The sequence below is a fragment of the Saimiri boliviensis genome, chromosome 2 (assembly GCF_048565385.1).
Source record: "Saimiri boliviensis isolate mSaiBol1 chromosome 2, mSaiBol1.pri, whole genome shotgun sequence".
NCBI classification, from domain to species: Eukaryota; Metazoa; Chordata; class Mammalia; order Primates; family Cebidae; genus Saimiri; species Saimiri boliviensis.
The window spans coordinates 90,105,293-90,127,431 of NC_133450.1; the positions used below are offsets into that span (position 1 = coordinate 90,105,293).

General features: G+C 44.1%; 2 protein-coding genes across 4 annotated transcripts in view; one reads left to right on the forward strand and one right to left on the reverse strand.

Annotated features, from left to right (window-relative positions):
* Positions 1–22,139, forward strand: part of LOC120360973 (uncharacterized) — a 123,768-nt gene that overhangs the window by 57,769 nt on the left and 43,860 nt on the right. Inside the window, exon 1 of one of the 3 annotated variants that reach the window (XR_012516289.1) lies at positions 8,307–8,530. The exons of the other annotated variants lie outside the window; for them this stretch is intronic. The gene's annotated coding sequence lies outside the window, so the exon portion shown is untranslated. Of the gene's footprint in view, positions 1–8,306; positions 8,531–22,139 lie in introns of those variants that run through there. 3 annotated transcript variants of the gene reach the window in all.
* The window catches only part of LOC104650532 (uncharacterized), a 487,983-nt gene continuing 476,720 nt past the window's right edge, over positions 10,877–22,139 (reverse strand). Inside the window, exons 22-23 of the mRNA XM_074393864.1 lie at positions 14,248–14,421; positions 10,877–14,129 (exon numbers count right to left, since the gene is read on the reverse strand). The gene's annotated coding sequence lies outside the window, so the exon portion shown is untranslated. The remainder of the gene's footprint in view (positions 14,130–14,247; positions 14,422–22,139) is intronic.

Genomic DNA, 22,139 nt, shown 5'->3' on the forward strand with positions numbered 1-22,139 from the left:
AAGTGATCTTCCCGCCTCAGCCTCCCAAGTGGCTAGACTACAAGTGCAGGCCACCATGCCTAGCTATTTATTTTCTTTTTTGTTTCTGTAGAGACAGGGTCTCGTTATATTGCCCAGGCTGGTCTTAAATTCCTGGTCTCAAGCGATCCTCCTGACTGAGCCTGTCAAAGCACTGGGATTACATGAGTAAGCCATGGCACCCTGCCTCTGATTCCAAGATCAGTGCTTTTCCCATGGCCTCTCCCCATTCAAAGACAGAAGAGATGATGAAGGACTGAGAGGGCCAGACTGAGTGGAAGACCTGAAATAAAGATATACCATTGCCTCAAAAAAGGAATACAAACATGACCCCTTCAAACTCTTACTCAAAACCTACAACAATTCCTGCCTTGTGCTAGATGCTGTAGGAAACGCAAAAGAAAAAAAAAAAAGACATATATAAATGAATGCAGCGCTTACACGCTGAATTCCAAGTGCAGAGAAGAGGAAAAGTCTAAATGAAGCAAATGGATAGAACAGACCATTGGATGAAGGTAAGACGTGGGGAGATCTTAAAGGATGAAAAACCCTGACTTTTTGGCTCTTGGCTAGCACTTAGATCCTCCTGAGTTATTTGCTGCTTGCAAAGTTTAGAAAGTGAGTGCCAGGCTTCCAGCCAGAGAGCAACCTCTCTATGCTTACCTGGTCTTAGTTCTGGGTAACATGTAGCCTGGATATCCCCTCAGCAAGTTAAGAGGCCTGAAACCTCCAACTGCTGAAGAGTTTTTCGGGGGGTTTTCTGGTTTTTTTGAGGCAGTGTTTCATTCTGTCTCCCAGGCTGGAGTACAGTGGCTTGATCATAGCTCACTGCAGCCTTGAACTTCTGACCTCAAGTAGTCCTCCTGCCTCTGCTTCCCGAGTAGCTGGACCCATAGGTGCATGCTGTCATGCCCAGCTTTTTGTTTTGTTTTGTTTTTTATAGAGACAGAGTCTCACTGTGTTGTCCAGGCTGGTCTTGAACTCTTGGCCTCAAGCCATCCTCCTGCCTCAGCCTCCCCAGTAACTAAGACTACAAGCATGAGGAAGGTGCCCAACTGTTGCTTAAGTTTATATTAGTAGCAAGACTTTTTCTAAGTGTAGTCAACTAGAGCAGCATTTCCCAATGTGTGCCCTAGGAAGCTGATAGGTGTTACATGGAATAAAAATGGGAACACTGAGTTAAACAAGCAAGAGCATGCCTTTTCACTGCAGAAATTCTCAGGACTTTTAGTGTTTTTGTTTGTTTGTTTTTTGTTTTTGTTTGTTTGTTTTTTGTTTTTGTTTTTTTTGTTTTTTGTTTTTGAAACGGAGTTTCGCTCTTGTTACCCAGGCTGGAGTGCAATGGCACGATCGCGGCTCACTGCAACCTCCACCTCCTGGGTTCAGGCAATTCTCCTGCCTCAGCCTCCTGAGTAGCTGGGATTATAGGCACTCGCCACCATGCCCAACTAATTTTTTGTATTTTTAGTAGAGACGGGGATTCACCATGTTGACCAGGATGGTCTCGATCTCTTGACCTCGTGATCCACCCGCCTTGGCCTCCCAAAGTGCTGGGATTACAGGCTTGAGCCACCGCGCCCGGCTACTTTTAATGTTTTATGCCATCAGTGGCTCAGCTTCATGGTCAAGATCCTAACATGCCTACACCGCCTTCCATGAACTGGCCCAGGTGCATTTCGGCACCTCTCCTCACCCTTGTCTGATATACCCTTGTGCCTCTGCCTTCATGCCACACTGGCCTTGCTGCCAGCTCCTCTAGATTCATGTCATTGAGTGCCACATCCATAGGCCATTTGTGGCTACTGAACACTTGAGACATGTCTAGTTTACTTTGAGATGTGCTGTAGGCATAAAAGACCCACCGGATTTTAAAGACTTAAAAGACAACAAAAGAATGTAAATTCTCACATTAATAATTTTTATGTTGAATGCATATTGAAATATCAATATTTTGGACGTACTGAGTTAGGGAAAATGTATTATTAAAATTATTTTCACCTCCTTTTTACTTTTTATAACGTGGTTGCTGGAGAAACTAATTACATATGTGGATCACAGTATATTTTTATTGGACATCCTAAGGCCTCGAGATCTGTCCGTTGGCCTAATGCTAACCCTGTAAGCTCCAGACATCTGTTTGTGTTCTTTCCTCAAAGCCACTTTCCCTGACCCCTTACCTAGGTTTTCTATAAGCATGCTCCTTTCTTTTGTAGAATGTACCTTGATTTGTAATTATACATTATTTATTTGGCTCTTTGATTAATGTGCATCTCCCCATTAGAGTAAAAGATCCATGAAAGCAGCAATTGGTTTTGCTTTCCTTTACTACCATTCTCCCGAGCCCAGAATAAAGCCTGGCACATAGAAAGAGCTTATTACCTGATTATATAATGTATTGTGAATCTCCAAGAAAAGGACAGAGTTTTCAGCTTCTACTAAATTGATCTTACCACAGAACTCTTGCCCCACAAAGAGTTCAGTGAGTGTTAAAGCAAACTAAACATGGCCTGAGAAGTACCCCTACTTCTATATTTGAGTCCTTGCGGACAAACCATAACCTAAGTTAATAGGTAGACGAGATTGAAAACTCACCTTAGGAGTATGCACCTGTAACAATAGCTGAGTTTTGGCCTATCCCAGCAGCCACACTTCAACCGCTCATAGACTGCTGAGTATTCCATGTTCAAATAAGGGAAACGCCAACCTGTAACTAATTCAGTTGTTTCTGTACCTCTCTTCCGATTTCTTTACATCACTCTCCTTTTTTGCCTGTAAATTTGTTTTGACCACGAGGCATCCCTAGAGCCTCTGAATCTGTTGTGATTCTGAGGACTGCTTGATTTGTGAATCATGCATTGCTCAATAAAATGCCTTTAAATTTAATTCAGGTGAAGTTTTTCTTTTACTATGAGGGATCAGAATCTTCCAGGAACACAGTCTGGGAAGCACTGGGTGAAAAACTACAGAAGAAGGTGATTGAGCCTAAATTGAAATCTCCACTTGCAGTATGACCTCGGCTCTCCTGAATGATGAAGGTAGCTTCTGATAGATGTATTTTGGTTTCTTTCTTTCCTTTTTTGGTCTCTTTGATGGAGTTTCACTCTGCCATACTCAGCTTTTTTTTTTCTTTCTTTCTTTGTGGAGACATGGTTTCACCATTTGCTCAGGCTGGTCTCGAACTCCTGAGCTCAAGGGATTCACTCACCTCCACCTCCCAAAGTGCTGGAATTACAGGTGTGAGCCACCATGCCTTGCCTGGTTTCTTCACTTTTTATGTTTCCCCTCATTTGCAAATCATGAGCTCCAATTTCTTGAAGTCTTCCATTCAGAAGACATCTAGGGGAAGCTGAATAATTTTTTTGCATGCAACTTCGTGCATGCTGTGCATGCATCATTGTGTGTTCTTCTCCTGCATTTACGTACAAGGAGCAGGTGAAAAATTAGGTTTAATCAGCATTTGGGGGAGTTCAAATGGATTTACTTGAGAAACCAGCCAGGCCTTGCACATTTCTTTTGGGAGAGGTAGTGCGTAGTAGTTGGCCACGTTATGAGAGGCTCAGGGAATTGTTACTAAGCTCCATTCACCCGACCATCTCCACTCCTATAAAAAAAACAAAAACAAAAACAAAAACAGAAAAACTAAGTGTTTCTTTACAAGTGAAATGAGTCTCTTTTAGGCAGCATGTAGTTGGGTCCTGTTTTAAATTTACGTAGCTGCTCTATATATTTTATTAATTTTATACCATTTACATTTAAAGTAATTATTGATAGGTAAAGATTTACTATAGATATTTTATTGATTGTTTTCTGGATATTTTGTAGATTATTCCTTTCTTCTTGCAGTCTTTCTTTGTAATTATGTAATTTTCTGTAATAGTATGCTTTGATTATTTTCTTTTTCTCTATTGTATATCTATATAGATGTTTGCCTTGGGGTTACCATGAGGCTTATGTGAAACATCTCATAGTTGTATCCAACTTAACTTGACTCACATAGAAGAGGTGGGAATTTCTAAATGAAGCTTACAACTGGGGAGTTCAGGTGTTTATGTTTTAGGAATCTTCAAAATTTATGAGATCTCTAGAGCTATAGGTGCCACTGTAATGAGCTGAAAGGATTCATTTCCTGCCAAAGGATAGCTAAATCATCTCTCTTACAGAACCCAAGTGTGATTCAGACATTCAATCATTTCTCTGGTCGTTCATTTACAAAAGATTCATTAACTACTGGGTATGAGACACTGCTCCATGGCTTAGTGATATCAGTGTAAACAAAGTGCAATTTGCTCCAATTGTAGCAGTCGTATGGTGGTATAAAAGCTAAACATGATATTGGAAGCTTCGCAGAATTAAAACTGTGTGACCTTGGGCAAGTCCAGACCTCTCTGATATTAGTACCCTCAGTGATAAATTGGGATAGTATCTGTCCCAAATAAATTGTCTTTAGATGATCAGATATGCTAATGCATGCTAATGCATGCAGGAGTACTTTTTAATGAGTATTTTTTAAAATTTTCTTTCTTTTTTCTTTTTTAAAAACATAGACAACAGGTTAAATAGCATTTCTTCTCAAGTGTCCAACTTGGTAGAGAACCATGATGACCAGAATGTGAAAGTGTTGAACATGTCTTACATGGTTTAAACCTAGATTCATCACTGGAACTGTTGCCAAAAGAAAGCACGGTGACAATACTGAATTTAAGATCTGTCAAAAACAAGTGATAAAAATTCATCTTCCAATTTTTTTTTTTTTTTTTTTGAGGCGGAGTTTCACTCTTGTTACCCAGGCTGGAGTGCAATGGCGCGATCTCGGCTCACCGCAAACTCCGCCTCCTGGGTTCAGGCAATTCTCCTGCCTCAGCCTCCTGAGTAGCTGGGATTATAGGCACACGCCACCATGCCCAGCTAATTTTTTGTATTTTTAGTAGAGACAGGGTTTCACCATGTTGACCAGGATGGTCTCGATCTCTCGACCTCGTGATCCACCCACCTCGGCCTCCCAAAGTGCTGGGATTACAGGCTTGAGCCACCGCGTCCGGCCCCATCTTCCAATTTTTAATGCTCTTAAGAACTTTTATTTTTCACAAATGAAACATGGTTTTACATCTTTATAACTGTCCAACTTTTAAAATTATCCAGCATGTTCCTGAGTTTAACAAGTTTTAATTTCTAAGTTACGCTCTACCTTCCCACGTATTGCAACCTGGAAGCAAATATGAAATCCATGAATACACAGTAGTATTTTCAGCTATTCATTGACTAACTTGTTCTCTCATTGGTAACATATTAAAGTAATATATTTAAAAATACTTGGCCGGGCGCGGTGGCTCAAGCCTGTAATCCCAGCACTTTGGGAGGCCGAGGCGGGTGGATCACGAGGTCGAGAGATCGAGACCATCCTGGTCAACATGGTGAAACCTCGTCTCTACTAAAAGTGCAAAAAAAATAGCTGGGCATGGTGGCACGTGCCTGTAATCCCAGCTACTCAGGAGGCTGAGGCAGGAGAATTGCCTGAACCCAGGAGGCGGAGGTTGCGGTGAGCCGAGATCGCGCCATTGCACTCCAGCCTGGGTAACAAGGGCGAAACTCCGTCTCAAAAAAAAAAAAAAAAAATACTTGTACAGCTTGGTAAATGAAGGAGTATGAATATACCTGACCCCAGGGATATTCTTACAAATGTCCAGTAGGATAGGAAGAAATACACTGACAGAAAAGTATGCTGGTATAATGTATATGGTTATGATTTATTACAAGCTTCTTGTCTGGATTAATTATAGTGTGAACAAATTTTAAAATGTCCCATAAGTAATGTGTCATGATGAACCTGTATAATTAAAATGTGGTTTACCAGTTCCTTTTCTCAGATTATAAATAATTGACATTGTAATTGTATTTGTGTAACTTTGTTAACTTCTCTCATGTTTAATGTCTGCCCACAGGAATAGATTTGCTTATAATATTATAATAATTAATAATATATAATATTGAGCCAAAAGATGGATGGTGAGAGTTCATTACCATGATTGATCTGATTTCTAAAAGGCTAATACAGTTATATGAATTCAATGTTATGTTTATTTCTCTGTTCTGTATCATCATCTAGTAGTTAAATAGACTGGAAGGCCCTTTTGGGGTCCTAGAATAATGTAGTATTGTTTAATTGATTAATAATTTTGGCCGCTAACCAAAAAAAGATAAATATATATAGAATTAAGAGAAATACTGTCCAGAAGGATGCAGTCTAACGGTGCCTGGAATTTTCAAAATCATCGATCAGAGTAATAATTTTAAATGTGCCACAAAGTAATACCGTAATCCAAATAAGACATACATTCATTTGCTTAACTTTCATCCATGAAAATCTTTATATAATTACTGCTTGCTCTTTTGAAATCCTTTCCTACTGTGTAGTTTGTAAAAGCTCAAACTAGATCAAAACTAGTTGTTACCCTATTTACTTCTGTAAACACAAAACTCTGTTAAGGCTTTTAGGTGAAGTAAGCCCAAATATGGGCTATGTTCTTTCATGTATGACTAAAATAAAAATTCAGCCTAAGGAAACTCCTTTTGTAGACATTATTGGTACTACAAAAAGTACAAAAGTTAGCTGGGCATGGTGGCACACGGGGACTGTATCTCCATGCTGCCTACTCTAGGTTGCAGTATGTTCCCAACACACATCTTTAATGGTTTAAATGGTATTTCAATTTTTCCTTCAGTTTGTATGTTCTGCCAGCTGTATGTTTCCTCTGCACGTTTCTAAAGTGAAGAAAATGAAAAAATCTTTTTTCTAATACTGTATTAATAGAGAAATCTAGATTTTTGGATTAATATTCTTTAATAAGAACCTAACTCAATAGGTTGCTCTCTAATTGATTACAATTCCCACTGGAACACTTCCCCAGGTTGACTGAAGGTCCAGGTTTTTTTTCTTATTCTTCCTTCCATCCTCTATTCAGTTTCAGTTGAGAATCTACCAAAGTAAGATTACATTGACCACTCAATTTTAGGCAGAAAGGGACTGCATTGATTAGTTCAACTGCCTCCTTTTCAAAGAAACGCACCGATTTACCAAAGTGGGTGTATTCTTCTCAGCTGTGCTGTCCTATTATTCAAGATCCCGGACTAGTCATAAAGCAAATGGTGTAACTGCTAGCTGATGGGAAATTCTGGAATGGGTTTAGGCGTGAGGAAGACAAATGTCTAGTGGCAAGGTCAGCTCTGGAAGTAGGTTACTTGGATTCCAATCTAATTAGTTGTGTGTTCTTGGGCAAATTACGTTAACTTTTCTGTGCCTCAATTTATTTGAAAGATGGTGTGTAATAGTATCCATCTCACAGCGTAATTGTGAGGATTATTGAGCTATTCTACCAAAAGTATTAAAACATGCGGTTAAACTCCCAGTAAACACTGTTTTTATCCGAATAACAAACTGCCAAACCCGTAAGTCTTGGGCTCCCAAGGGGAATTAGGAACCCTCCTGTGCCATTCCTCTTCTGAAAGTCTGCTGAACAAAAGTTGATGTTGCATTTTCAAAGAGCTCAAATGGATTACTTTTATGAAGTTTGGGGCAAATGAATTACACATATATATGACCCTCCCTCAACACCCAGGAGGTATGTGGACACGCAGAATTCTAAAGTCTGAGGGTGACTGTGCTCAGGGGGTGAAGGGATGCTTAGAAACCACCTCTTTGAGGAGGAAGGCAGGACGTTCAATAAGAGCGACTGGCGATCAAAGAACTAAACTTTAACGCAACAAAGGCGAGTCGGTGTCCCTGCGACCACAGGCGTCCAACCCAAGAACACTGCCCTCTGCCTGGAAGGCCCAGGTGCGGCTGGAGGGGGACTGAAACGGTCAGACCACGGGACTGTTCTCAACTTTGGGCTTTTACACAGCAGTTTCGAAGACAAAGGGGCTTTTCAGCTAGGTTTGGTTCACTGTCCCCGTCCTCCCAGGCCCAAGCTTGGTCCCCAGTGTCCCCAGCAATGCTTGGGACGTCCCTCACTTTGCTCCTTTCTTTGGGGGCCACTGCCCACCCCTAGGTTGCCTTCTGTTCCTCCTAGAGAGAGGTGGATGGCCATGACATTCCAGGGAGGACAAAGGGAGCGGTGACAGGGCAAAGACGCCGTTCTAAAGCCCCATGCTAGAAAGGCGTCCCACTACGCCCGCAAAGCGCCTTCAGGCTACAGCCTTCACCCGCGCTTCCTCCCTTCGCCCCGCCCCTCGGCACGGGGAACGGGCGCTGTGCGGCCTGCGCTCTCTGATTGGCTGCCGCGTCAGGGTTCCGTGCCGCGATGGTGCCGTGCGCGCCTGCGTGCGCAAGGTCAGGGAGTTGCTGCAAGCGGAGGCAGGGGAGCGGTCACTCGCAGCGAGTACGTGCGGCGGCCGGGCGCAATGTTGAGAGTAGTCCTTAGTCTAAGCCTTTCCGTCGCCCTCCGCCACCGCCGGTACCATGGACTCCACCCTGCCGCAGCCCCTCGGCGACGCAGTGCAGCTGCCACTCCACCAGGTGAGTTCCGAGGCACCCAGGCGTCGGGCACGCCCCCTCGCCGCAGTTTAAGGCTATGGTGCAGCCAGACCGGGGACCTGGGAGGCAGGTGGGGACTGGGGCCTGCCTCCCCTGGAAGGGAGGGGAAGACAAGCCTGTCCCGGTGACCTCTCGCTCCCGCCGGCCTCCTGCCTGCCTCCACTGCGTGCGCCTCAGACCCCCATCCGCCGCCCTGGGCCGGGGTTACCGGGCGTTGGTGCGGAGGGTCTTCATGTAGACTTGAGGGTGTGCGTGCTGGTCCCTGCCCTCCGCGGCAGCGGGGCTGGGACTCGGCGGTCGGGTCCCTTAGGGTGCACAGGCTGGGATGTAGACGGAGCGGAAGGCTGTGCTCCGGAAGGCCGACATGGTGGTGCCTCCCCGGCGGGTGGGTTTGAAAGACTCCCGGAAAGGCCGATGCTTGTTTCGTGGGTCTAGGTGTGTACGGTGCATTACAGATGGCGTCGATAGGTGCGAGGGGCACAGAGAAGCTTAAGTGCTACTGCACTTTGGAGACAGTTTGCATTGGAGTGTGGTTTAAGGGAGACAGAGGCAACAGTTTCGGGGAAGTCAGAGGTTAGGAAGAAAAGTGAGAGGCAGTTATCCCGAGAATTCTTTTTTTTTTTTTTTTTGAGACGGAGTTTCGCTCTCGTTACTCAGGCTGGAGTGCAATGGAGCGATCTGGTTTCAGGCAATTCTCCGGCCTCAGCCTCCTGAGTAGCTGGGATTACAGGCACGTGCCACCATGCCCGGGTAATTTTTTGTATTTGTAGTAGAGACGGGGTTTCACCATGTTGAGCAGGATGGTCTCGATCTTTTGACCTCGTGATCCACCCACCTCGGCCTCCCAAAGTGCTGGGATTACAGGCTTGAGCCACCATGTCCGGCCCCATTTTTTATCTTTTATGCTGTATTTTTACAGTACCTTTTCTATGTTTAGATACACACATACTATAGTATTCATTACAGTAAGCTGCTATATATACTGTAACCTAGGAGTAATAGACTGTACCAGCTAGGCGTAGGCTAGACTGTCTAGGTTTGTGTAAAGTCCACTGTGATGTCCACAGTGAGTTGCCTAATGGTGCATTTTTAAGACTATCCCCATTATTAAGCAACACATGTTGTTTTCTATTTGAGGAAGTATTGAGAATATTTGATTAATACCACATAAGCCTTAACTTTTCATACTGATAATTGTTTCTTTGAAGCACCTAAGAATTGACTTGCTTGTTGATGAAGTTCTTGAAATAACTAAAAACTCATTGTAAAATTGGATGAATAAAATCGTTTAGCTATCATTTTAAAATTGAGCATATTAGAGAACATGGGACATTTTTATAATGTAAATAGCCCAGGCTGAGAAAAAGCTTAGGAATTTGTTGTAATCAAATAGTGTGAGTTGGCAGGAAAAAGGCAAATCAGGAAATGAAAAGTGCAAAAATACAACTTATGTTAATTTGGTATGTGCAAATTAACAGTGTTTTGAAAAATTAGAAAATTATAGAAGTAGTTGCTTAATGTCAGATGAAGAAAAGGACTTCAGTGTAACAAAAACAGTTAACTTTTTACTAGAGTAAGTAAAGAATTTTTGAGATGATAGAAATTATTGATCCATATTGAATGTAAGAACGTGCCTTGTGGGGCCAGGTAGCAGAGGGAGGGAGTGTTTTGCAGTAAGGCTGAGGCCAGGGAAGGAAAAGGAGAAAAAGATCTTGCCGTTGACTCCTGTATTGTTTAATAATTACTGAGAATTCCAGAGTGACCTTGAGGTAGCCGTAGTGTTTGCTCAGTAGGCCTTAAATCTTAGTAAAAGATCTATTATCAAGTGAGGTTACACCATGCTGTAAGATAGGAATTATCTAGCATCTGAGGTTTGCCTTTGTAGGCCTTGCTTTCCAGATGATTTTATTTCTAGGGTAATGTTTAGTAGGTGATTTTGATTAAAGGAAAATATGGAGAGAAGGTTTTGAGGAAGGAATTGGACTAAGGGAGAGCTGTGCCGTGAAAGGGGCCAGATGTGTTATTTAGAAGACATCAGATATCGTTGAGCATATTTGTGTTCTTTGTTAGTTTCTGATGTGCTGATATTCAGTTCATCTGTAACTTGAAATGTAAGGTGGGCTGGGCGAGGTGGCTCATGCCTGTAATCCCAGCACTTTGGGAGGCTAGGGGAGGTGAATCACCTGAGGTCAGGAGTTCAAGACCAGCCTGACCAAAATGGTGAAACCCTGTCTTTACTAGAAATAGAAAAATTAGCCGGGCATGGTGGCGCGTGCCTGTAATCCCAGCTACTCAGGAGGCTGAGGCAGGAGAATCGCCTGAACCTGGGAGGTGGAGGTTGTAGTGAGCGGATTGCATTCCAGCCTGGGCAACAGGAGTGAAACTCTGTCTCGTGTTGGGGGGGGGTCTGTGGGGAAGTAAGGCAGAATGAATCAAGTATTTTGTAATGTTTTTGCTGTTTGTGAGAGGATTCCTTTTTTTATATATAATGTAAATATGTTTGACATTTTCGCATTTTCAATTTCATTTGTGTTTACACTAGTGTGTTTTGTACGCTAATAGGGAACTGAATTTTTTTCATCTGATTTAGAAAGTAATACATGTTTATAGTATAAAATTTATAAAATAAAAATGTATAACTATGAAAGTTTAAAAATCACTCATTTTCCTTCACTCCAGGGAAAACTTCTGTTAATTTTTTTAGAATGTGTGTGTATATTGAAACAGAATTAGAGTCACACTGAATATAAAGTTTTTGTAACACAGCCACCATATCATGAGGAACCTCAGGACACATAAAGATGCCTTGTGTTGGTGCTTGAACCTACAGGCCCAGCTAAAGTCTCAGGTGACGGCCAGCATTCACCATCTGACATGTGAGGGAGTGAGCCTTTAGATAATACCAGTCGCTAGCTACTGGCAAATAGAGAAGTAATGAAGTGTCCTTGCTGATCCATGTCCAAATTGCAGATTCCAGAGCAAATGAAATTTTAGTGTTTTCAGTCACCAAATTCAAGGGTACTTTTTAGGTTATTAGAGTATTCATTTGGCAATCATATATTTTAAAACAATTATAATTGAAGTATAACATATATAGAGAAATGCATAGATCTTAAGTGTGCAGTTTGATCAATTTTGACAAAGGTGCCCATGTGTGTAACTCACACTGTGTAACCCTTGTAAAGGTGAACATGGTACACCAGAGTAAACAAGATGTAAGCATTAGATGATGAGTAAAAGAGATTGGGAGGCCTTTGGTTTAAGAAGAATGTCATAGGAAGCCATCGGATTTTTGGAAATACGCTTTGTATTTTAGAAGAGTTTAAAATTTACAAAAAGTTGTGAAAATAGTAGAGAGAGTTTCCAAATAACTTACATCCAGTTTTCCTATTGTTACCCTGTTACATTCGTGTGGTCATTTGTCACAATTAGTGAAGTAATATTGATACATTATTATTGACTAAATTCTATACATGATTGATTTCTTTAGTTTTTTTTTTTTTTTTTTTGAGACGGAGTTTCGCTCTTGTTGCCCAGGCTGGAGTGCAAATGGCGCGATCTCGGCTCACCGCAACCTCCGCCTCCTGGGTTCAGGCAATTCTCCTGCCTCAGCCTCCTGAGTAGCTGGGATTACAGGCACACGCCACCATGCCCAGCTAATTTTTAGTATTTTTAGTAGAGACGGGGATTTCACCATGTTGATCAGGATGGTCTCGATCCCTTGACCTCGTGATCCACCCGCCTTGGCCTCCCAAAGTGCTGGGATTACAGGCTTGAGCCACCGCGCCCGGCCGATTTCTTTAGTTTTTACTTGAGGTCTGTATCAGTTAGCTGCCATAACAAAACTCCATAGACTGAGTGGATTAAACAAAAGTAATTTGTTTTTACACATCTGGAGGTGGAAAGTCTGAGATTGGGTGCCAGAATGGTTGGGTTCAGTGAGGAGTCTCTTCCTCACTTGCACATGGCACAGTCCCGTTTCCTAGGTGTGTTCTCACCAGAAGAGAGAAACAACAAGTTCTCTGTGTCTCTTTATAAGAGCACTAATTCCATCAGATCAGGGCCCTGCCCTCAGGACTTCATCTAATGCTGATTACTCCCAAACGCCCTAGCTCCAGGTACTATTACATTCCTGGTTAAAGCTTCAATACGAGGATTCTGGGGAGGCCACAAACATTCAGTTTATAACAAGGTCCTTTTTGTGTTCCTGGATCTTACACAGGTGACCATATTACATTTAATCGTTGTGTCTCCTTAGCTTCCTTTAGACTGTGGCAGTTACTCAGACTTGCCTTTCTTTTTTTGGTGGCCTTGTCAGGTTTGAGGACTACTGGTCACGTATTTTGTAGATTGTCCCTCAAGTGGGATTTATCAAATGTTTCTCATAATACGTCTGGGTTTATGGATGCCTGGGAGGAAGACTGAAAAGATGAAGTGTCCTTTTCATCACATCATACAAAGGGAAGGGTCAGTACTTTCCATGTGACTGATCACTGTTGATGTTGACTTGGTCACCTGACTGAGATAGTGAAGCAGGATAATTTCCCTGAACCCTTTGCTGGCGGGAACTGGGGTGTGGGTGCTGGAGGTAGCTGGCCACTTAGGCGGTGGCAGGAGCAGACTCCACTCGCCAGAACCCTTTGTGCTCAATCCGTCATGAAAGGAAACATGCAGGTAACCGTGTGCAGGAGCTGGGGTGAGTGCTTTTGGGTGCTGGGAGGAGCAAAACTCTGTGCAGGCCCTGAGGCCCCAGAAGGAGTGTTACAATCTGTGCTCTTTTAGCTTCACTGCCCATGGACAGTTTAAGTGTTAACAGCTCAGTGGAAGGTAAGTGTGACAGCCTTTTACACCAGACTGGAAGAGAAATGGCTGTGGGAATATGAGAAAGGGTGGATATGAAAGATACTCCTTTTGACTGTGTTAAGTTTCAGATGCTGGCTAGACTTTGAAGTAGAAGTGTGAAGAACATTGAAGATGTGAATCTGAAGTTCAGGGAATAGGGCAGGACTCAAGATTCTATTTGAAGGTTGCACATTTTATCTTTAAAGAATTCCATTGTATTTTTCAGAGTAAGAATTTCATTTGATAGAATAAAGAGCCTATGGTACTTTGAGTAGATTGATGAGAAAAATTTTAATCAATTTTTTTTCCTGAAAGCATTGCGAATAAAAATAAGAGTAAAATATAGGTGATTTTCAGTCAGCATCAGTGACCTGTCTGTATCTGACCTGAGTCCCAGCTGATATAGCCAATTGACAGTAGAAAATTTAGAATTTGATTTGCCATGTTTTAAAGCTATTGAGAAGAAGAATTAGACATTTTAATTTCTCGGCCCGGCGCGGTGGCTCACGCCTGTAATCCCAGCACTTTGGGAGGCCGAGACGGGTGGATCACGAGGTCAAGAGATCGAGACCATCCTGGTCAACATGGTGAAACCCCGTCTCTACTGAAAATACAAAAATTAGCTGGACATGGTGGCGCACGCCTGTAGTCCCAGCTACTCGGGAGGCTGAGGCAGGAGAATTGCTTGAACCCAGGAGATGGAGGTTGCGGTTAGCCAAGATCGCGCCATTGCACTCCTCTGGGTAACAAGAGTGAAACTCCATCTCAAAAAAAAAAAAATTCTACCCCCCCCCCCGCTCCCCCCTCCCCCCCCCCGCCCACATAAGGAACCATGTGGGTATATTTTTGAGACTTACCTTTTTTTTTCTTCTTAGCGGGAAACCATTCAGAAGTGGGAGGCCTCTGAACAAACTGTATACTGTGTAGCCACCAGCTTCTTCTTTCTCGAGGCAGAACGCTGGCCCTCAGTGCCTCTTCTGCTGCCCCTAGTTCAGACCACTGAGGACTGCCACTGTCCTGTCTGACTCCTCCTGTTGTGGTGAGCAATATAGGGAGGCTGAGGGATTGATATTATTTGGCTCCATATTTTATGAAGATATTTGGTAGTTACATAAAGTACATCTAGCTTGACCAGTACCACTTATTTATTTTTTTTTGAGATGGAGTTTCGCTCTTGTTACCCAGGCTGGAGTGCAATGGCGCGATCTCAGCTTACTGCAACCTCCGCCTCCTAGGTTCAGGCAATTCTCCTGCCTCAGCCTCCTGAGTAGCTGGGATTACAGGCACGTGCCACCATGCCCAGCTAATTTTTTGCATTTTTAGTAGAGACGGGGTTTCACCATGTTGACCAGGATGGTCTCGATCTCTTGACCTCGTGATCCACCCACCTTGGCCTCCCAGAGTGCTGGGATTACAGGTGTGAGCTACCGTGCCTGGTGATCACAGTTCTTATTTGGGCTAATGCTTCTGATAGGCATAGCAGGAATGAATGAATGAATAAATGAATGAATGAATGAATGAATTTTATTAGCATATATAATAAGTAAAGAACTTTACAAGATAATTTTGGATAGTGATAAGTACTGTAACGTCAGTAAAATGGGGTCTATGATAAGTGAATTAAATATTCGCTTGAATACCTAATACATTTCTAAACTTGTAGCCAAAGGGCTCCTGATTCATTCCCCTCACCACCAGCTTCTCACCAGGTGATGCTTCTGTAGACTGTGAGGTCTGGGAAGCTTTTGAAGATGTTATTTGAGTGAGATATGAATGATGAAGTATCTGTGTGCGTTACAGGTATGGAGGTGGGAAAGCGTTGGCTTTGGGGTGGAAATGAGTTTAGTGTGTTGGAGACAGTCAGTATGAAATGTTGGAATGTATCCGGAGAAGAAATAGTGGTAGATGAGGCTAGAGAGGTGGAAAGGGCCTTGATCTCTTAGGGCAGAATAAGGAGTTAGGATGTCACTTTAATGATGGTAGCAAGTCTGTTGAGTGTTCTAGGTCTGGGGATTGATGGCCTCGTGACTGTGGCTACTGTGTAGTGACTGACTGGTAGAGGCAGAAGAGTAAATGGGGACCTTTCAGAGCTGTTGTCTGGGTAAGAAGCCATAGTAGCTGTGTAGATGGAGCCTGGGCCAGCTTTGGCAATATACTTTGCAGACAGAGCTAAAAACTTAAGTGTGGATTCCATGTGGAAGGCAGGAGATGAGTAGTGAAGAGTCGATTTCTGGGTTTTAGTTGAGCAACTGAATGTGTGATGGTTCAATCACTAAGATGGGGAAAATTGGAGGAGAAGTTGGTGGTGAGGAGAATCAGAAGATACCTTTTGGCCACAATTGGTTTTAGATAATAGATAGTCAAGTGAGGTGGTTTAGTGGGCAGTGGAATAAATGTCTGTAGTTCAGTGGGGAGGTCAAGATTAAAATGACAAAGGTAGGGCCCGGCGTGGTGGCTCAAGCCTGTAATCCCAGCACTTTGGGAGGCCGAGGTGGGTGGATCACGAGGTCGAGAGATCCAGACCATCCTGGTCAACATGGTGAAACCCCGTCTCTACTAAAAATACAAAAAATTAGCTGGGCATGGTGGCACGTGCCTGTAATCCTAGCTACTCAGGAGGCTGAGGCAGGAGAATTGCCTGAACCCAGGAGGTGGAGGTTGCGGTGAGCCGAGATCGCGCCATTGCACTCCAGCCTGGGTAACAAGAAGGAAACTCTGTCTCAAAAAAAGAAAAAAAAGGCAAAGGTAGGTGTCAGCAACACAGAACTGACTCCAAAGCCATGAGACTGGATGAACTCCCTATAAAGGGAGGGGCTAAGTTTGTTTCCGTAAACTGAGAAAGTTGGACAGGATGGTGTTTAAGGTCCCATCTTTTCCAAAAAGTTAAATGTTTATTGAATTTCAGAGAGTCTCTGTAAAAAACTTGAAGTGATGGAATTTTTTTGTAAAATGCTTTAGCTTCTTTAAAATCATGAAAAGGATGAATGGGAAGAAATACAGACGTTTAAGTATTTGACATCTGTATTTATTCTGAAATTGCTTGCCCACAAAGCATGATATGTAACTGCGATCTGACATCCTTCTTCATTTTGTAAGGTTTCAGTTAAACCCGATTGGTGGTCAATGTGAACTTATTTTTACGAAAAAATTTTAAACAGCTTTATTGAGGAGTCAAGTGACACCCAAGCCGCACTTATTAGAAGTGTAAAGTTAGATGTTTTCACGTAGGTATTTAGCCATAGAGCTGTCACCACTAGAGGTAATAGATGTACTTGTCATCCCAACATCCCAATTGAACCATCAATTATGTATCTGAAAAAAGACTGACTAGAATTGGTAGAGTGAATTCAGATTTAAATTTATCTACCTTTTATATTCCATGAACTGCTTAAGAATTTTGAGAGGTACAAGCAACCATTGAAAGGCGGTAATGCTTAAGGCATTAGCCTAAGAAATTTCCCATTACAAAAGATACAGTATTTGAAAAGAAATTTTTGTATGTTACAGAGTTACATACATGTTACTTGTACCCTTCAGTACTGTCTCCCTCCTGCCTCTGATCCACAGGCAACCACTGATAAGCTTTTTGTAACTGTAGATTAGTTTTCATTTTTTAACTTATATAAATAGAATCATACAGTAGGTATTCTTTTTTTCTGGCTTTTTTCGTTCAACGTGATTATTTTGAGATTTATCCATGGTGTTTTTTGTGTCAGTAGTTCTTTTCCTTTTATTTGCTAAGTAATATCCTATTATATGGATATACCAGATTCATTTTTGCAATCATAACGAAGTTAGACTACCTTCTTTTTCCCTTCGGCAGGTCTCCTGATTTGCTGGTATTATTTGTAACCCTGAAAATTTGAGACAAGTCTCAGTTAATTTAGACAGTTTATTTTGCCAAGTTTGAGGATGCACACTCCTGAGACAGCCTCAGGAAGTCCTGATGACATGTGCCCAGGGTGGTCGGGACACAGCTTAGTTTTTTTTTTTTTTGAGACGGAGTTTCGCTCTTGTTACCCGGGCTGGAGTGCAATGGCATGATCTCGGCTCACCGCAACCTCCGCCTCCTGGACGCGGGCAATTCTTCTGCCTCAGCCTCCCGAGTAGCTGGGATTACAGGCACGTGCCACCATGCTCAGCTAATTTTTTTTATTTTTAGTTAAGACGGGGTTTCACTATGTTGACCAGGATGGTCTCGATCTCTTGACCTCGTGATCCACCCGCCTCGGCCTTCCAAAGTGCTGGGATTACAGGCTTGCGCCACCGCCACAGCTTAGTTTTATACTTTTTTTTTTTACAGCTTAGTTTTTTTTTATACAGCTTAGTTTTATACATCAGCCAACGTATGTAAGAAGTACAATGGCTGTGTCCGGAAAGGCAGGACAACTTGAAGCCCTGGGGTCTTCCATCGGACAGCTGTGCATTACTTGCAGGTGAAAATTTTCCCAGAGCACAGCTAAGCCTGGTTGTCCTGCTTGTAGGACTCTGGCATGTAGCTAATTATCAGCTCCACCTGGGCTGTTTTTACGTGGTCCCTACCCATATCTTCAATTAGAATCCACTTGCTGGGGACTCAAGAAAGTCTAAGCTTTTAGAAAGTTCTCCGGTGACTCTCATTATCAACCAGGTTTGGCAGGCACGGATCTACAGCTTTCTGGCCCAGAGACACCTGGGGCACAGGAGGGGTCAGAGCTGCCCGTGATGCTGGTTGTGAACTGACAAAGGCTCCCTCGAGTGGGGACCCTGGAGCCCAGGGGACCAGGACCAAGGGGTCCCCACCTGTCCCAGGCTTCTGAGGAGGAGAAGAAAGGAAGGCTGGAAAAGCCTATGTGGAGGAATAGAGCTGCTCTACCTCTTGGACGTCCAGGGCCATCCTTGATACTGGGCCGTTGCAAGGTAGTGATATCAAGTTCCCTTTTTAAAAAAAGCCCTGTGACTGGGTGCAGGGGCTTACACCTGTAATCTCAGCACTTTGGGAGGCCAAAGCAGGCGGATCACCTGAGGTCAGGTGTTCGAGACAAGCCTGGGCAATATGGTGAAACCCTGTCTCTACTAAAAATATAAAAATTAGCCAGTGGTGTGTGTGGTGGTGTGTGCCTATATTCCCAGCTACCCGGGAGGCTGAGGCAGGAGAGTCGCTTGAATCCAGAAGGCATAGGTTGTAGTGAGTTGAGATCACTCCATTGCATTCCAGCCTAAGTGTCAGAGTGGGAGTTCATTTCAAAAAAAGAAAAAAAAAAGTGAGCCCTTTTACAGAAAACTATTAAGTAAACAATAGTACAGTGGTACCCGAAAGACTGATGTGTGGGTACTTGCTTTTCCTTGATGTTCTGGAGTGAGCTGCACTGTCTAATGTGATTGTCAGCAGCCTCGTGGATCTATGGAGTACTTGAAATTTGCTGGTGTGACAGGCAGAGTTGCCAAACTCAATAAATAAAAGTTGAGGATTCCTCCTCGGTCAGTGTGAGCTGTGCACAGTGACTTTCTTCCAGAGTGGAAAGGGGGATAAAAGAGTCACTTTACAGTGGCAAAACCTGACAGACTGCCCCAGCCAGCCAGCCAAGGTTAACGTCAAGCGATACATCATGTTAATAGCACACCTGGGTAAGACACCTGAGGCCCTGGGGGACCAGGACTTAGAAGCTTCAAATTCCACAGCGACTCCTCTCCTCACTGCTCTCATGTGGCTCCTGCAGAGTGTAGTGACAGTGCCCTAAGGGGCCTTTAGGAGGCTGATGGGACCACAGGAGGTCTCTGGGAGGCCTGGAGAGGCATGTGAGGACTTGGCATTTTCCACAGGTATGACAACCGGGGTTGGTGCTTGAGACCTCTGGTCAGAGCTGGTAATGCTGCGTAAAGAATTGCCACAAACTTAGGAGCTTAAAAAAACAAATGTATTGGCGGGGTGCAGTGGCTCACACCTGTAATCCCAGTACTTTGGGAGGCCAAGGCAGGCGTATCACCTGAGGTCGGGAGTTCAAGACTAGCCTGACCAACATGGAGAAATCCTGTCTCTACTAAAAATACAAAGACTTAGCCAGGCATGGTGGCGCATGCCTGTAATCCCAGCTACTTGGGAGGCTAAGCAAGGAGAATTGCTTGAGCCTAGGAGGCAGAGGTTGTGGTGAGCCAATATTGCACCACTGCCCTTCAGCCTGGGTGACAAAGCAAGACTCCATCACAAAAAAAGAACAGCCTTATTAGATTCCTCCCACATGTGATGCACTTGCTGTAATATTTATTCCTGCTATTAGGAATCACTTGCTCCCAGGGCTGCCCTGCCCATTGCGAGACCTCTTCTGTCTTCCTAAGTGTGAGACAGTGTTTTCCCTGCCTTTACCACATTGTCCACCTCTCTGGCTGGTGTCACACCCCTTTAAGGAGAGTGAGCACATTGGCTCTGGGATCTTGGTCTCCCTAGTTTGCCAGCAGGTCCCAACTTGGCGTGAGAAATAAATGTCAGTGGGATAAATATTTCTTTCTTTTTTCTTTTTTTTTTTTTTTGAGACGGAGTTTCGCTCTTGTTACCCAGGCTGGAGTGCAATGGCACGATCTCGGCTCACCGCAACCTCCGCCTCCTGGGTTCAGGCAATTCTCCTGCCTCAGCCTCCTGAGTAGCTGGGACTACAGGCAAGTGCCACCATGCCCAGCTAATTTTTTTTGTATTTTTAGTAGAGACAGGGTTTTACCATGTTGACCAGGATGGTCTCGATCTCTTGACCTTGTGATCCACCTGCCTCGGCCTCCCAAAGTGCTGGGATTACAGGCTTGAGCCACCGCGCCCGGCCCGGGAAAAATATTTCTTTATTTTGAGATGGAGTCTTGCTCTGTTGACAGGCTGGAGTGCAATGACACAATCCAGGCTCACTGCAACTTCTGACTTCCAAGTTGAAGTGATTCTCCTGCCTCAGCTTCCTGAGTAGCTGGGACTACAGTCATGTGCCTCCACGCCCAGCTAATTTTTGTATTTTTTGGTAGAGATGGGGTTTCACCATGTTGGCCAGGATTGTATTGATCTCTTGACCTTGTGATCTGCCCACCTTGGCCTCCCAAAGTGTTGGGATTACAGGCGTGAGCCACCGCACCTGGCCAGGAAAAGTCTTTTTAAAGACGCACATGTATAGTAAAATGCATATCCCAACACAAACGTTGTTGCACCTGTTGATGTGTGTCTTAAGAAGCCTGAGGTGGGGAAGTTTGGTAGGTGGAAGTTACTTTCCATCTCCTTTCTCATAGCATGGCAAATGGAAGAGAAGATTTTGGCTTTAGCACTTCACTGTGAGCGTCCTGTTTATTTCATGGTCATAGGCTGTTAGTACCAAATTTACTTGGAAACCTTGTGAAATTATGCAGAAAGAACGAGGACTCTTGGTAATGGGAAAGCAACCAGCCAGTTTGATAAAAACTCCAACATGGGTGGTTTATAACTAACTGGAAAAACATGTCTTATCTCAGTTGACTTAATCCTTTTTGCAGTGCTGGGGGGGTCTTAAGTGTTCCCAGAAGGTTTAAGGAGCAGAATCAGCTCCCAAGGTGGTCGGCACAGTGACAAAAAAGGACAAAGGGCTCTGCCTGCCTCTAAGGGTCCTTCGGTCATGGCCAGCTCTGTCTAGGGGAGCAGTCTGTCCTCAGCCTTCCTGGCTATGGCAGGGGCATGGGGTTGGGAGAGCCAAGCGTGGGCACTTGTTCTGGCTGGAAACTTAGCCTTCAAAACAAGGCTGCAGAGGCAGAGTTTGAGACCCAAACAGGAGAAGGAGATGGCCAATGTTGTTGCTCTCAGAACGGAGGGTCCTGAACTGTCTGATTATAAGCGCAGCGTTGGGTCCTTATGTACTTTTACAAAGTTATTTTGAGAGACACGGAAGTCAGTGGACCCACTTTCTCTTCCTCATTGGAGTTCTCTGGAAAAGAGTGTTCCCAGGGACAGATGATCTGACGGGGCCGCGGCCCCACCAGTGTCCTTAAGAGGGAAAGCTCTGTCAGCAGAGGGAACCTCAGCCCCGGCTGATCACACAGGCTACACTAGGCCCGGATCCGTGGACATCAGCAGCCTGCCCTAAGGCTCCAAAGTCAGAGAGGTCCGGTCGGTCCTGGTCCTGGTTTTGCTAGCCAGTCACAGTCCCTGGCTTTGTCTCTTGGAGGGCTGATGCAATCTTGTGAGATGAAGCAAATGGCATTGCTCCTACCCCCACCAGGCTGGCATCTGAATGAAATTCAACATAGGAAGCACCTTCCCCCAACCCCCATGGACCAAGAGGTGATGCTATTACAGTTACATGGATTTGTGGTTTCCCCTTACTGTTTCCATGTCTTTCCTGAAACCCTGCAAGAGGCTTCATGGGAAAGAAAGGATCTTTCAGATGCCTGAGTGAAGCTGGGAATGGCTGTTCCCAGTTAGCCAGGCTGGTTGGAGCCCAGGGTGAGTTGGCTGGGTTGTGGGTTTGAACTGCCAGAGTCACTGAGGCACAGCTGGCCTCCTGCCAACCATCCTGCAAATGCCACCATTGCTCCAAAGTGCTGGGAGATGTTTCAGCATTGACCGAAAGGGCTGCTAGGTCTTGTCCTGCTCAGGACAGGGCACTGAAGAGTGATCTGTTGTCATACTCTTAAGGACAGATCTGGGTCCTGTGCCTCCCAGGGACCCCAAACACAGAATGCCCATGACAGGACCCCAGTCCATGGGCACAGCCCCTCTTGTTAGTATTAATTATGCATTTATGTGAAATGTACTCACTCTTGAAGAGAG